General features: G+C 40.5%; 1 pseudogene; it reads right to left on the bottom strand.

The window, feature by feature from the left end:
• Positions 1 to 9,604: 9,604 nt before the first annotated feature.
• On the bottom strand, positions 9,605 to 10,694 carry LOC115514887 (annotated as a pseudogene).
• Between the last annotated feature and the right edge of the window lie 3,682 nt (positions 10,695 to 14,376).

Here is a 14,376-nt window from a genome sequence, read left to right as displayed (position 1 = left end):
ATGTTCTGGGACCCAGAGTCACACACCATTACATCAGCCTTTTCTGTCTGAAGTGAATCCTTCAAGGCAGCCCACACCCAAGAGAAGGACATTCAGATCCACCTCTGGAAGGGAGGCTCTCAAAAGATTTAGGTACACGTTAAAACCAAGATTAAAATTAAATATTGTTTTTTGGATTTGGTAAGTCAAATCCTACTTTCACCCATTATTTTTATTGAATGGAATTCTCTTTGGAAGGTAATAATGAGAAGTTTATATAAATTGAACATCCATAATAAATTTAACATGTCTCAGTATGTTTTTCAGTGAGATTTGGTAGAAGAGATTTAGGCATCTACAAATTCTAAAAAGCACTGTTACTATGTACCATTTTTTTTTTTTTAAAGCAGCTCTGTTGTCGTTTCCATTCATTTCTTCTATTTCATTGGTGGTTATTCCTTTGTATGATTTCCAGCTTAATTTACATTGAGCAACAGTGTACTTTTTCGTTCTGTGAATGTACTGAATCTAGGTGAATGTGAGGTTAATGTGCCCCCTCAAATCCTTCACAAGACAGAATTGCCTTGCACACTGTATGCAACATTGTATGCCAGAAATCAATCGAGATGCCAGTGAGCAAAAGATCAAATGCCCTATGTGTAGCCAAAGCTATTGTTGTTATAACATTCTGTATCCTCTCTCTAACATAGTGCAGAATAATTGACCGTGGTTTTGTTCCAAATGCAAATAGTTCTTTCGAAGTATCTTTGAAACGAACTTTGGTATTTCATTTTTAATTTCCTTAGAAACATTAACCTGGAATGAATGGTTAACAAACTCCAATCTGAAAAATGACAGTTTAAGGAGTTCTGATACAGTAAACCCCTGGGCACCTGCACTGGGACAAGAAACAGAAGGAATGAAGCCCTGTGGACCACTGCCCAGTCCCATCCCCCCATGTGTAACCTCTGTCCTGAGACTCCTGGTTACAATTCCTTTGAGTTGCCCTAAAGATATTACAATAAGTGTATATATTTCCAAACAAAATATTTAGTTTTTGCCTGTTTTTAACCTTTCTGTAAGTGAACACATGCTGCACATATTTTTCTGTGACTCAGTGTTTTGTCTCGTTGACTTCTCTCTGATGTGTGAGGCGTAGTTCACTCATTTTTACTGGTGTAAAGTTTTACATTTGTGACTCATTTCCTATTTATGTTTATGTGGTCATTCCAGTTTTTTCCATAAACATTACTGAACGTGTCTTCTGGGACACACGGGCCAGGGATTCCCCAGAGTGTACGATCAGGGCTAGGATTGCTGGACTGTATGCAGGATGTGCTGTAACCAGACCAGCGCACGCGAACTTGATTTCCAAAGTGCTTGTGTCAGTGTAACCTTTCACCAGGCGTGTGCATGTGTCCCTGTTGCTGTTCCTATTGCTCTGAAAATGAAAACTGAGAGGCAGCTCTTTCACCTGAAGGGCAGGCAATAAGTGTGAACATTACTGCTTGGTTGCAGGACCGCCCAGGTCTGACCCTATTAATAACTTGATTTCCTTTACTTGTATTATACTTGCAGCCTCTAAGTCCAGATATGCTTCCTCTCTGCATCACCATACAGTATTATTTTATTCGTTTGGAATCTTTTATTGTATATGTTTAGAATTATCCATAATGGAGACAGCGGAAGGGAAAAGTGGGGGCAGATGGACACAAGCAAAGACAAAAGACAATAGAAAATAAAAGCAAGAACAAGAAGAGAGGAATTGCAAACAGTGAGTAAAGACAACATTTTCAAAGTGCAAGGAAATAAAAGAGATGTAGAATAAAATAAGTTTTAGAGAGCTTTACTAGCAATCTATTGCTGTGTACCAGATGACCCCCCAAATTACTGGCTTAAAACAACAAACACCTCTAAGCTCATGAGATACTACAAAGACAAATGCAATGGAGCAGAGGCTGATGGGAGGAGCTGGACAAAGAGGACGAATTTATAGATGGAATAAGCAGTAGGTGGTTGGTTTACAGATGGAAATGATTTTGTTAGTCCTCCCGTAAGCAGATGCTAAAACAAGACAGGGTTAAATTCACCGTAATATTATCAGAGGAAACACCTATCAGAGGATAGGAGAGGGAGACAGAAAATGCTGGAAGAGCCAGCAGACCGAGATGCCAGTCTGACCCCACATTATGGCCTGCAGGAGAAAGTTGTGTTGCACTATCACAGATCACCAGGCAACCTAAGTGAAGGTGAGCAAGGCTGGAGAGGAGTCCTCAGCTACAGTCAGCCCTCAGAGAGCCCCATGCCACCTGGAAACCAGCCTGCCTTCATGTCCCTGCTGTGACCTGTTACTGTGTAACCCAGCCCATGGGAAGCAGGGCCTCTGCAGAAATATTGCCATGGATTGCAGAGTACAGATGTGGGGGCCCTTGTGGGCTACCTGGGAGTGTGACCCAAATCTTCCTATCTGAGGGGTCTGGGCCCTTGGAAATCAAGCCATTTTCAGGCTGGGTTCCTGCACTTGTCCCTTCATAGTTACAATGGGGCGAGGGAGAACCAGGAGGCACCCACGTCTGTCACCCAGGTTCCCCCTACATTGCTCTTATCCCAGTTGTGTAAGAGGAGTCCCACCCCCTCCTGAGGATCAGGGTGGATTACTTCTGCCTGGAGAAGAGCAGACTCCTGCCCTGGGCACAGGGAGTCCAAACATCCCTGGTGACAGCCATAATGTGTATGAGGTTCAGTCGATCCTTATTCCAGGACCTCCAACCTGCCGTTCCCAGAACTACAGAGAAGAGGAGCATAACCTCCCCCAGCGGGTGATTGGAAGCAATGGTACATGGATCGATACCTGCTTCCACCCCTTGGTTCCCGGACTCACATACTCTTCCTATTGAGACCACAGCACCATATAGAGATGTCTGATTCCATAAATATGTTGCATCATGGAAAATGGCAGGGTTTTCCCCCTAAAACTGACATCTTGTGCCTTAGAAGGCCATCCAGCATTTTGTGTGGCCGACTAGATCTGGACCATCTGAAATGTGACATGACAGGTAGATCCCATAGTCATGGCATATCCTGTACCTGCTTCACTGTGAGGGATCTCCCAGCCACATACCGTGTTAAGAGCAATTCTGAGCCCATGGATCAGGACTTTTGATAGCCCCTAGACAGTGTCACTGGCTCTGCGGGGAGGAAAGGAAAGCGCTCACATGGCATAGGTGTCTGTCCCTGTGAGGATGAATGTCTAGCCCTTCCAGGATGGAAGGGGCTCAATGCAGTCAACTTGTCACTTCATGGACAGTTGACCACCTGAAGAGATGGTGTTATAGCAGGGCCCAGTGTTGGTCTCTGTTTCTGACAGGGTGGACATTCAGAGGTAGCAGTAGACTAAATGGGAATCATTGGGAATCATTGCTGCTGGATTCCTATGTGGCTTTATCTCTGCCATGTGGTCACTCCATTCATGCGCCCATTCCACCGGTCCTGGGCTGACCACTGATAAAGGCTTGCTAAGGTCAACTTGTCTGCTTAGTGTTTCAGTGTCTCTTCAGGGGTGGATGTTTTCTGATGAGTGTTAACATGTGATTCAGGCTTCAGTGCAGAGAAACCATTTCCATTTAGGATGGACTGCTGTGGACCTGGCTAATTTATGACTTAGTGTGTTATACAGAACCCAGCATATATGGTCATTTTTTTTTTAATTTTTTTTCAACGTTTATTTATTTTTGGGACAGAGAGAGACAGAGCATGAATGGGGGAGGGGCAGAGAGAGAGGGAGACACAGAATCGGAAACAGGCTCCAGGCTCTGAGCCATCAGCCCAGAGCCCGATGCGGGGCTCGAACTCACGGACCGCGAGATCGTGACCTGGCTGAAGTCGGACGCCTAACCGACTGCGCCACCCAGGCGCCCCTATATGGTCATTTTTTAAAAGTTTATTTTGAGAGAGAGAGAGAGAGAGAGAGAGAGAGAGAGAATCCCAAGCAGGCTCCACACTCAGCATCACGAACTGTGAGATCATGCCCTGAGCTGAAATCCAGACTTGGATGCTTAACCGACTGAGCCACCAGGCGCCCTGCATATGATCATTTTCAATCATGTGCCTGCTTGGTGTCCCATGGACAAGCATTTTCTCTTCTCAGGTCCTGAAACACACCACGTGTTACCTCTAAAAGGGAATCTACTACTCTTTGTGGATGGCATGGGCTTTACTACAATATCTGAGGTGCCAGCATGTGATTCTCCTACTAGTGCTTTCCTTTAGCTCCACACTGCATCCTTTCCCAGCATCGACCCTTCTACCATCAAGAGGTCCAATAGATGGTATCTGAATGTAGCATGGCCTGGATATTTCTGTTCTGGTCCCACTCAAAGCTAGCATCCCTGTAGGTCATCCAGACGTGGGCCAAACGTAACCCCTAGGGGTGAAATGTGTGTTGCTGGAACCCCACGTGTCCCCTGGGCCATGTCCTTCCTTCTTTGCAGTGAGAGATGCAACTCGCAATAATCGGTGTCCTAACATGGAGGGAATATCCCTGCATGCCCCTGACGTCTAGATCCATAAACCTTAATCAGGTGGCTATTCCCTGCACCTTTAAAAAAATTCATTTACTTAATTTTAATGTTTAGAAATGATGGTAGTTAGCATCAATGACCAAATTTACCATAATTTTAAAGCATAAAATGTAAAATTTACCATCTTAACCATTTTTAGGTGTACTGTTCAGCATATTAAGTACATTTTTATTCCAAGGCAACTGTTAACACCATCTATCTTCAACTCTTTTCATATAGTCAAGACTGAAACTCTTTATCCATTTAACAAAAATCTGTCATTATCCCCTTCTCACATCCCCTGCAAACTATCATTCTATTTCCTGTCTGTATGGATTGCCTATTCTAGGCCCCATATGTAAGTGGAATCATACAGTACCTGTGTTTTGGTGGCTGGTGTATTTCAGTTAGCACAATCCTCTCAAGGTTCATTTGTGTTGTAGCATGTGTCAGGTTGTTTCTTCTTTTTAGGGTCGTATTGCATTCCATTGTATGTATATACCGTATTTTGCTTATCCCTTCATTCCCTTGCTTAATTCTTTTGGCTAATGTAAATAATACTGCTTCTAAGTATGGGCTTATAAATATCTGTTGATATCTCGTCTTTCAATTTTTGGGGTATATACCCACAAATGGAATGGCTGGATCATATGATAATTTCTATGTTTAATTTTTTGAGGAAGCTTCATACCGTTTTCCATAGCGGCTGCTCATTTTACATTCCCAACAGTGTACAAGGGTTCTAATCACTTTTCCTGTTCACTGGCACTTGTTATTTTGTTATTTTTAAATAGTAGCGATTCTCGTGCGTGTGAAGTGGTATCCATGGACCCTCATTTGTCCCCCTGTACGAAGGCTGGAAGAAACCACTTCTTCCCCTAAGAACTGGTATCTCACTGTGGTGTTGATTTGCATTTCCCTAATGATTATTGATGTTGCATATCTTCTCAGATGCATTGGCCATTGTATATCGTCTTTGGGGAAATATCTGTTCTAGTCCTTGGACCGCTTTTTAATCAGGTTGTCTTTTTTCATCTCAGGAGTTGTCTAATGTGTTCTGAATATTAATCCCTTATCAGATTTGTGATTTGGAATATTTCTCCCATGTTTGGATTGCATTCTTACTCTGTTGATACTGTCCTTTGATGCACAAAAGTTTTAAATTTTCATGAGGACCAATTTGTCTATTTTTTCTTTTGTTGCCTGTGCATTTCATGTCACATTCAAGAAATCTTTGTCAAATCTAATGTTGTGAAGCTTTGACCCATGCTTTTCTTCTAGGATTTTTAATTTTGGCCTTTATGATGAGGTCTTTAATCCATTTTGAAATTATTTTGAATGTGGTATTAGGTATGGGTCACCTTTTTTCTTTTGGATGTGGATATCCAGTTTTCCCAATCATTTGTTGAAATGATTGTCCTTTTCCAACGAATGGTCTTGGCACCCTAGTCAATAACCACTTGACCATATATCCAAGTTATTTTCTGGACTCTGTTATTCCATAAGTATGTATATCTATTTTTATGCCAGTACCACACTCTTTTGATTACTGTCACTTTAAAGTAAGTTTCAAATTACAAAATTCAAAACTAGGCTTTCAAATTTGTCCTTTTTCGTGATTATTTTGGCTTTTGGTGTCCCTTGACCCCAAATAAAATTCCATATGATTTTTCTATTTCTGCAAAATATATCATGAGATTCTGATAGGGATTGCATTGAATCTTTTGATTGTTGTGGGTAGTATTAGCAGCTTAATAATATTAAGTCTTTCAATCCAGAAAAGTCTTTCCATTTTCTTAATGTCCTCACTGATTTCTTTCAGCAGGTTTCTTAGTTTTCCCTGTACCAGTTTTTGCCTCCTTGGTGAGGTCAGTTTTCCACATATTTTATTTTTATTCATGCTATTGTAAATAGAATTGTTTTCTTAATGTCCTTTTGAACTGTTCATTGTGAGTGTATAAAATACAAATGATTTTTTCATGTGATTTTGTATCCTGCACTTTCCTGAATCCATTTATGAATTAAAAAAATTTTTTGCAGAATTTAAAAAAATTTCTACATAGAAGGTTGTATAATGAAACAGGGATAGATTTACCCCTTCCTTTCCAATCTGGATGCCTTTTATATCTTTTTCTTGCCTATGTTCTGGCTGTAACTTCCAATACCGTATTGACTAGAAATGGTGAAAGCAGGCATCCTTGCCTTGTTCCTGATCTTAAGGGAAAATCTCTTAGGCTTTCAACACTGATATTAACTGGGGCATTTATAATTGGATTTTACTATGTTGGGGTAATTTCTTTTATTCCTTGTTGTATAAGTCCTTTATAATGAAAGGGTGTTGAATTTTTTCTTTTTCTGCATTAATTGAGATTATCATGTTTTTTTTTTTTAACCTTAATTTTGTTAATGTGATGTATACTTGATTTCCTATGTTGACACTTCCTTGAATTCCAGGAATAAAACTCACTTGGTCATGATGTATAATCCTTTTAATATGCTCTTAAATTCAATTTGCTAGTATTTTGTTGAGTTTTGCACCAATATTCATGGGGGATATTGATCTGTAGCTTTCTTCTCTTGTAGTGTGTTTGTCTGGCTTTGGCATCAGGACCATGCTAACTTTACAGAATGACTTCAGAAGAGTTTCCCTTTTCTTCAAATTTTTGGGAAGAGTTTGAAAAGGATTGGTGTTAGTTCTGTAAGTGTTTGGTAAAACTTACCAGTAAAGCCATGAGGTCCAAGGCTTTTCTTTGTCAGGTGTTTTGATTACTAATTTAATATCCTTTCTGGTTGTATGTCTATTCAGATATTCTATTTTCTTATAATTGTGTCTTGGTAGGTTTTAGTTTCAGGGAATCTATCCATTTCATCTAGGTTTTCCAGTTTGTTGGCAAGCAATTGTTTACAGTGCTCTCTTATATTCCTTTTTATTTCTGTAGAATAGGTAATAATATCTACACGTTCCTTTCTGATTTTATTATTATTATTTTATTATTTTATTTTTTATTTCTTTTTGAGAGACAGAGAGAGAGAGAGAGAGAGAGAGGAGGAAAGAGAGAGAGGGAGAAAGGCAGAGAGTGAGTGGGGAAGGGGCAGAGAGAGAGAGAGAGGGAGGCACAGAATCCAAAGCAGGCTCCAGGCTCTGAGCACAGAGGTCTGATTAGGGCCTGAATTCAGGAACTGTGAGATCATGACCTGAGCTGAAGTTGGATGCTTAACCAATTGAGCCACCCAGGCGCCCCTCCTTTCTGATTTTAGTAGTGTGTTTTCTCTCTTTATGTCATTAGTCAGTCTAGGTAAAGCTTTGTCAATGTTATTGATCTTTGCAAAGAATCAGTTTTTGGCTTCATTGATTTTCTTCATTGCTTTTCTATTCCCCGTTTTATTTATCTCTGATATAATATTGATTCTTAACTTTCTTCTGCTTGCCGTGAGTTTATTTGTTGTTTGTTTACTAGTTCTTAAGTTGTAGAGTTTGGTTGTTGATTTGAGATCTTTTTTGATATAAGCATTTGCAGCTATAAATTTCCCCATTAGCATTGTGTTCCTGTATTCTATAAGTTTGGATATATTGAGTTTTGTTTTCAGGTGTCTCTAAATATTTTCTGATGATTTTCTTTGGTGGTATACTTGTTTTACTGTTAATTGACACATCTGAACCAAAATATTCACAATACTTGATACACTTTAAAGAGAATCATGTACTATATATAGTCTTAGATGTAACCACAGAACAAGCAGAACAAAAGGCTTTAAAATATATCCATAGTGTGTATTATTTCAATATTCATTCATTTACAAGTTAGACTTTTTCTTTTGTAATTCTTTAAAGTTATTTATCTAGTTCTTTATTTATTTATAGCGTGTGTGGGTGAGTGGGGAGATGGGCAGAGGGAGAGAAAGAATCTTAAGCAAGCTCCATGCTCAGCATGGAGCCCAAAGCAGGGCTCGATCTCATGACCAGGAGTTCATGACCTGAGCTGAAATCAGAAGTCTGAGCTAACTAAGGAACCACCCAAGTGCCCCTCTTTCCTTTTTCTTTCATTGTTTTATTTGTTTATTTTATTTATTTTACAAAAATTTAAAAATGTTTATTTATTTTTGAGAGACAGAGAGAGACATGGCATGAGTGGGGGAGGGGTAGAGAGGGGAGACACAGAATCCAAAGCAGGCTCCAGGCTCTGAGTTGTCAGCACAGAGCCTGACGAGGGGCTCGAACCACGAGCTGGGAGATCATGACCTGAGCTGAAGTCAGATGCTTAACCAACTGAGCCACCCAGGCCCCCACTGTGAATTATTTTTAAACATCAAAATGAGGACTGTATGAAATTTTAATTCTATAAAATCAAATGCTGTAAAATTATTGCCAACTGCTTTTGCATATCAAAAACAATTTATAGATATTTTTAAACATCTCAGGGCACATGGGTGGCTCAATTGGTTAAGCATCTGACACTTGGTTTCAGCTCGGGTCACGATCTCACGGTTCGTGAATTCGAGCCCCACATCAGGCTCTGTGCTGACAGTACAGAGCGTGCCTGGGATTCTGTATCTCCCTCTCTCTGCCCCTCCCCCTGCTCTCTCTCTCTCTCTCTCAATAAACTTAAAAAATATTTTGAAAACAGCTCAATGTACTAAGTCTTACCCAGGTGTACAACATAATATTTTTTCAATAAAAAGCTGTATATCTAAAACAATTCAAGAACTCACAATAGAATAAACTGTTAAAAATGTGCAAGTTCACTAGAGATGACCCTACACTCTGTTGTATACGGATAGAGGTTTAAATGCTTATCTTATTGTAAAATACATTGACTTTTTTGTATTCCTGGTTATCATACATTGTCTCCTTTAAGAGGGGGTATGGTACTGTTATCTCCAGTTTCTAGTTCTGGTAATGAAAACCTCCATGAAGTCTGTTAACAATTCATTACTGGTACATTTATGAAGGCAGCTCACATGATTTGCAAACAAAACCTTCAGGCCTTCGTGTTATTTACCAAAGAATTCAGTGGCAGCAAGAAGAGAAAGCCCAGTATGCAAATTTACAGGACTAATCTAACAAATTAACCAGTTTCTGTGATCCAAACTGTGTCCAAACTTTCAAGGTATTGTTCATAAAGTTCCATATCATTGTGATCTGCCCCTTCTACCACAGAGGCTGCATTGGTCTTTGACAAGACTCAAAACAATGTGAGGCCATGTGAAAAGTCAAGATGACTTCATCTTCAGTCCCGTGAATTATTAATACTGGAGAGGTTATCTTAGAGACTTTGTCAATGTTTGGGAATGCATCCAAACAGTAGGTCTTCATGGTATCAGGAAAAGTGACTGGCATTGCCGAGGTCAGAGGGGAATGAAGAATTATGCAAGCACTCTTACACCAAGCCGCAAGATCCACAGATGGTACTGTCCCTCTCTAATTTGGTCATTATAGAATCACATTTTCAGGGCGTTATCCATACCTTGTCCTAAGAGCAAGCCAAGCAGCTTCTATATCTGCATAGAGGTTCTTGTCTGATGGTTTCCCAGAACTTGGGCCATACCCAGAATAATCCTATGAGAGCATATGACAATTACTCTGTGATCCCAGTCCTATGTAGAGTTGCTCATCTGACCAAGATCAACAGCACTTCCATGTGAGAAGAATAAAGTGTACTTGACATTGGGTGAACAACATGCAAACATGCAGACAATTCTGTTGCCTTTACTGGTTCTAGTCATGAAACACTAATAGCATCTCTTTGTTAAGAAGAGTGCTGCCAGTCTGCTGGTTGTGATTGGTTGTAAAGTCCAGAGGCTTCCACGTTCATCATACATCAGCATATAAGTTGAATCAGGTGGCAAAAATGCTAATTTTGAAGCCATTTTCCCAGGAAAGGCTGACAGCAGAAGAGGCCACATAGGTCACTAAAGGAGAGGTTATTCTTCTATACCTGAGGTTGGGGAGGAAAGGGCCAGGAGGGAGTCCCTGCCCATGCACTGTTCTCCGCAAGATGCGACCCACGCTGCAGCCACTGCCGCCACCTCCCCTTCTGGCACAGCAGACACCTCTCCAGATGCAACCAGGTCTTCTTCACCCTTACTTTCCTTTCTATGCTCCTCCTCAGCCTCCTCTGTGGGGGGCGGCTCTCCTGATGGGAGGAAGGTGGACATGGAACCGAGGGGGCGGGGGGGGTGAGCAGAACTCTCGCTAAGGAAGGAGTTGGTCACATGACCTTAAATGTTTTTTAAATAGTTCACTTGGGATTTCTTTGGGCCCATTGGTTAAGAGTGTGTTTAATTTCCTCCAATTTGTATATTTCCCGGTATTCCTTTTGTTTTTGACTTCTAACTGCATGCCATTGTGGTTGGAAAAGATATTTTGTGTCATATCTCCTTTCAATACTGTTGAGTCTTAATTTGTAGTCTAACATATAGTGTATCCTGGACAGTGTCCCATGTGCGCTGGAGAAGAATGTGTATTCTGTTATTCGTGGGTAGAGTGCTGTGTATGTGTGTGTCAGATCTAGCTGGTTTCTTGTGTTGCTCCAGACCTGTGTTTCCTCACTTTTCTTCTGCGGGGTGCTCTATCCAGCTTTGAGAATGGGACAGTGAATTCTCCGCTACTATTGTGGGTCCCTACTTCTCCTTTTCCTTCTATTAAACTTTGATCATAGATTTTGTTGATCGGGCATTAATGCTAAAAGTTTATCATTGTCAGATATTCTTGCTCTATTGAAACTTTGTTGTTTTGTCTCTTCTAAATTTCTTTTATTAAGACCTATTTGGTCTGATATCAGTAGAAAATACTCCAGTCTCTCTTGATTACTGTGTGCAAGGGATACCTTTTCCTTCTTTTCACTGTCAAACTATTTGTGTTTTTCGATAAGTGAGTCTCTTTTATTTTTTTTTTTAATTTTTTTTTTCAACTTTTTTTTTTTTATTTATTTATTTTTGGGACAGAGAGAGACAGAGCATGAACGGGGGAGGGGCCCGAGAGAGAGAGAGAGAGAGAGAGAGAGACACAGAATCGGAAACAGGCTCCAGGCTCCGGCCATCAGCCCAGAGCCCGACGCGGGGCCCGAACCCACGACCGCGAGATCGTGACCTGGCTGAAGTCGGACGCTTAACCGACTGCGCCACCCAGGCGCCCCAAAGTGAGTCTCTTTAGACAACATAGAGTTAGATCATCTTTCTGTCACCATTCTGCAGCCTCTAGTTTTGACTGGAGTATTAATTCATTTACATTCAAAGTAATTGCTGATAAGGAGGGACGTGTCTCTGTTATTTGGCTATTTTCTACATGCCTTATAAATACATTGTTCCTCATTTCTGGATTTGTTGTTTTAGTTTTAGTTTAGTTTTTTTAGTGAAATGGTTTAATTCTCTCTCATTTCCTTTTGCATATATTACTCTATAGACATTTTCTTTATGTTGCCATGGGGATCACATCACACATCCTAAAAGTATAGCCCTCTAATGTGATTTCTACAAGCTTATCTTCAATAACAGACCAAAAGTCTCATTTTATGCAGCTCAATCTGATCCCCTTGCAGTAATTGATGTCAGAAAATTACATCTTTTATACATCATCCCAAAACATAGACTAATAATTGTTTTTGTGTTATTTGTTAAATCAAGTCAAAAACAAAAAGTGGAGTTACAATTCAAAGTTACATAATAGCGGCTTTTAAAAAAATATCAGTCTTTTAAATCATGTAGAAAACAAAAACATGGACTTATAAAAAGTCACACTAATGGTGTTTAGTAAGTAAACCTTCACTGAGATCTGTATTTCTTCACACAGCTTCAGTGACTGTCCAGTGTCCTTTCATCCCGAAGGACTCCCTTTAGCAAACCTTGCAGGGCAACTATGGGGAAATGAACTCTCTACCTTTGTTTACCAGAGAATGTCTTCATTTCTCCCTCACTTTGAAGACCCATTTTGCAGATATAGGATTCTTGATTGGAATATTTTTCTTTCAGCACACAGCATATCAGCCCATTGCCTTCTGGTCTCTAGGGTTTCTGATGACAAATCTATCAACTTTTTAAGGAACCATTGTACTTGATGAGTCACTTTTCTCTTAGTGCTTTCAAGACTCTTTGCCTTTGGTTTTCGTTTCATTATAATGTGTCTTGGTGTGGATGTCTTTGCGTTCATCCTAAATGGAATTTACTATTCTTCTTGGATGTTTATATTCATGTCTTTCATCAATTTGGATCAAGTTTTCAACCATTATTTCTTCAAATAATCTCTCTTACTTTATTCTCTATCTTCTGTCTGGGACTCCCAAAATGCATATGTTGGTCCCTTTTCTGGTGTCTCAGTGCTCCCTTAGACTGTTCACTTCTCTTCAATGTCTTTCATTTGGCTCCTCAGACTAGATAATTTCAACTGTTCTTCATCAAGCTCAGTGATTCTTTGTTCTGCTTACTGTAGTCTGCTCTTGAATACCTCTAGCAAATTTTTCATTACAGTTGTTGTACATATCAGCACCAGACTTTCCTTTCAGTTTCTCTTCATGTTGTGTATCTCTTTGTTGATATTTTACTTTATTCATAGCTCAATGTTTTGACTTTTTGGGTCTTCCTTTAATTCTTTGAACATCTTACAGACTGTTGATTTAAAGTACTTGTCTAGGAGTGGCTGGGTGGCTCATTTGGTTAAGCATCTGACTTCAGCTCGGATCAGGATCTCATGGTTCATGGGTTCAAGCCTTGCATCGAGCTCCATGCTGTCAGCTCAGAGCCTGGAGTTTGCTTCAGATTCTGTATCTCTCTCTCTCTCTCTGCCTCTCCCGTGCTCACACTCTGTTTCTCTCTCCCCCTCTCTAAAAATAAATAAACATTAAAGAAATTTTAAAAATTAAATAAAATACTTGTCTAGTAAGTCCACATTCTGATCTTTCATGGGGATATTTTCTGGGTTTTTTGTTTGTGGGTTTGTTTGAATGAATCTTATTTTCCTGTTTCTTTGTATAATTTTTGTTTTGTTGTTGAAAACTGATCACCTCAATCTTATAATGTGGTAACTCTGAAAATCAGATTCTTCCCATTAGCAGGTTTATTTTTGTTTTGATTTTTGATTGTTGTAGTCTGTGTGCCAGAAATCAGCCTGAGGTGTAAATTTCAGCTCTTCTCATGTCATTTTTCAGCCTACACTTTTCCTTGAGCATGTGTGTGGTAATTTTCTACATCCCTGCTCACCTCCTCTACCAGTGATGTTCAGAGAGGCTCTGAGAGCACAGTGGCAATGCCCCTGGGTGGCCAAGGGCTGACAACAAAAGCCCTTATACCTGCTTAGCCAGGACATCCCCCAGGGACTCCCTGGGCTACTGCACCAGGACAGGGCTCTACATAGGGTTTGGCTTGTAAATTGTTTCCCCAAATATACTCTGACTTTGATGCTTCCTCCCCAGTGAGTAACCAGGGACTTTGGCCTTACAGAAGAAAAGGTCTCTAGGCCATTAAAGTTGGTTCCCAGATCTGAAGCCAGACCCACAAACATGCTGGATGTTCAATGCATAATCTGGCACTTTCCATGGAGAGGACATTGGACTAGGAGTCCCTGTCACTTGTTCCTGCTGCAGCATTTGATGCTGGAGGCTGGGATACTGGTTCTTTCTTTCAGTCATGTAAATGCCATAATCTTCACTCCTGACCACTTCAGGTCCCTCTGTCTGCTATCCATAACACTTGAGTCAGGAGCTCTGGTACCCAAGTTCAAATCTCATTTATACCCCGATGGCTAACCAAGGGGTTTGAGAGTGGCTAGCCAGGAGCTCCCAAGGGCCTCAATCTCTGTAGCTGAGCCAATGACCTACACCAGGAAAAGCCCCTTCCTGAGTCCCAG

The sequence above is a fragment of the Lynx canadensis genome, chromosome B2 (assembly GCF_007474595.2).
Source record: "Lynx canadensis isolate LIC74 chromosome B2, mLynCan4.pri.v2, whole genome shotgun sequence".
NCBI classification, from domain to species: domain Eukaryota; kingdom Metazoa; phylum Chordata; class Mammalia; order Carnivora; family Felidae; genus Lynx; species Lynx canadensis.
This window is presented reverse-complemented; position numbering and strand designations above follow the sequence as displayed.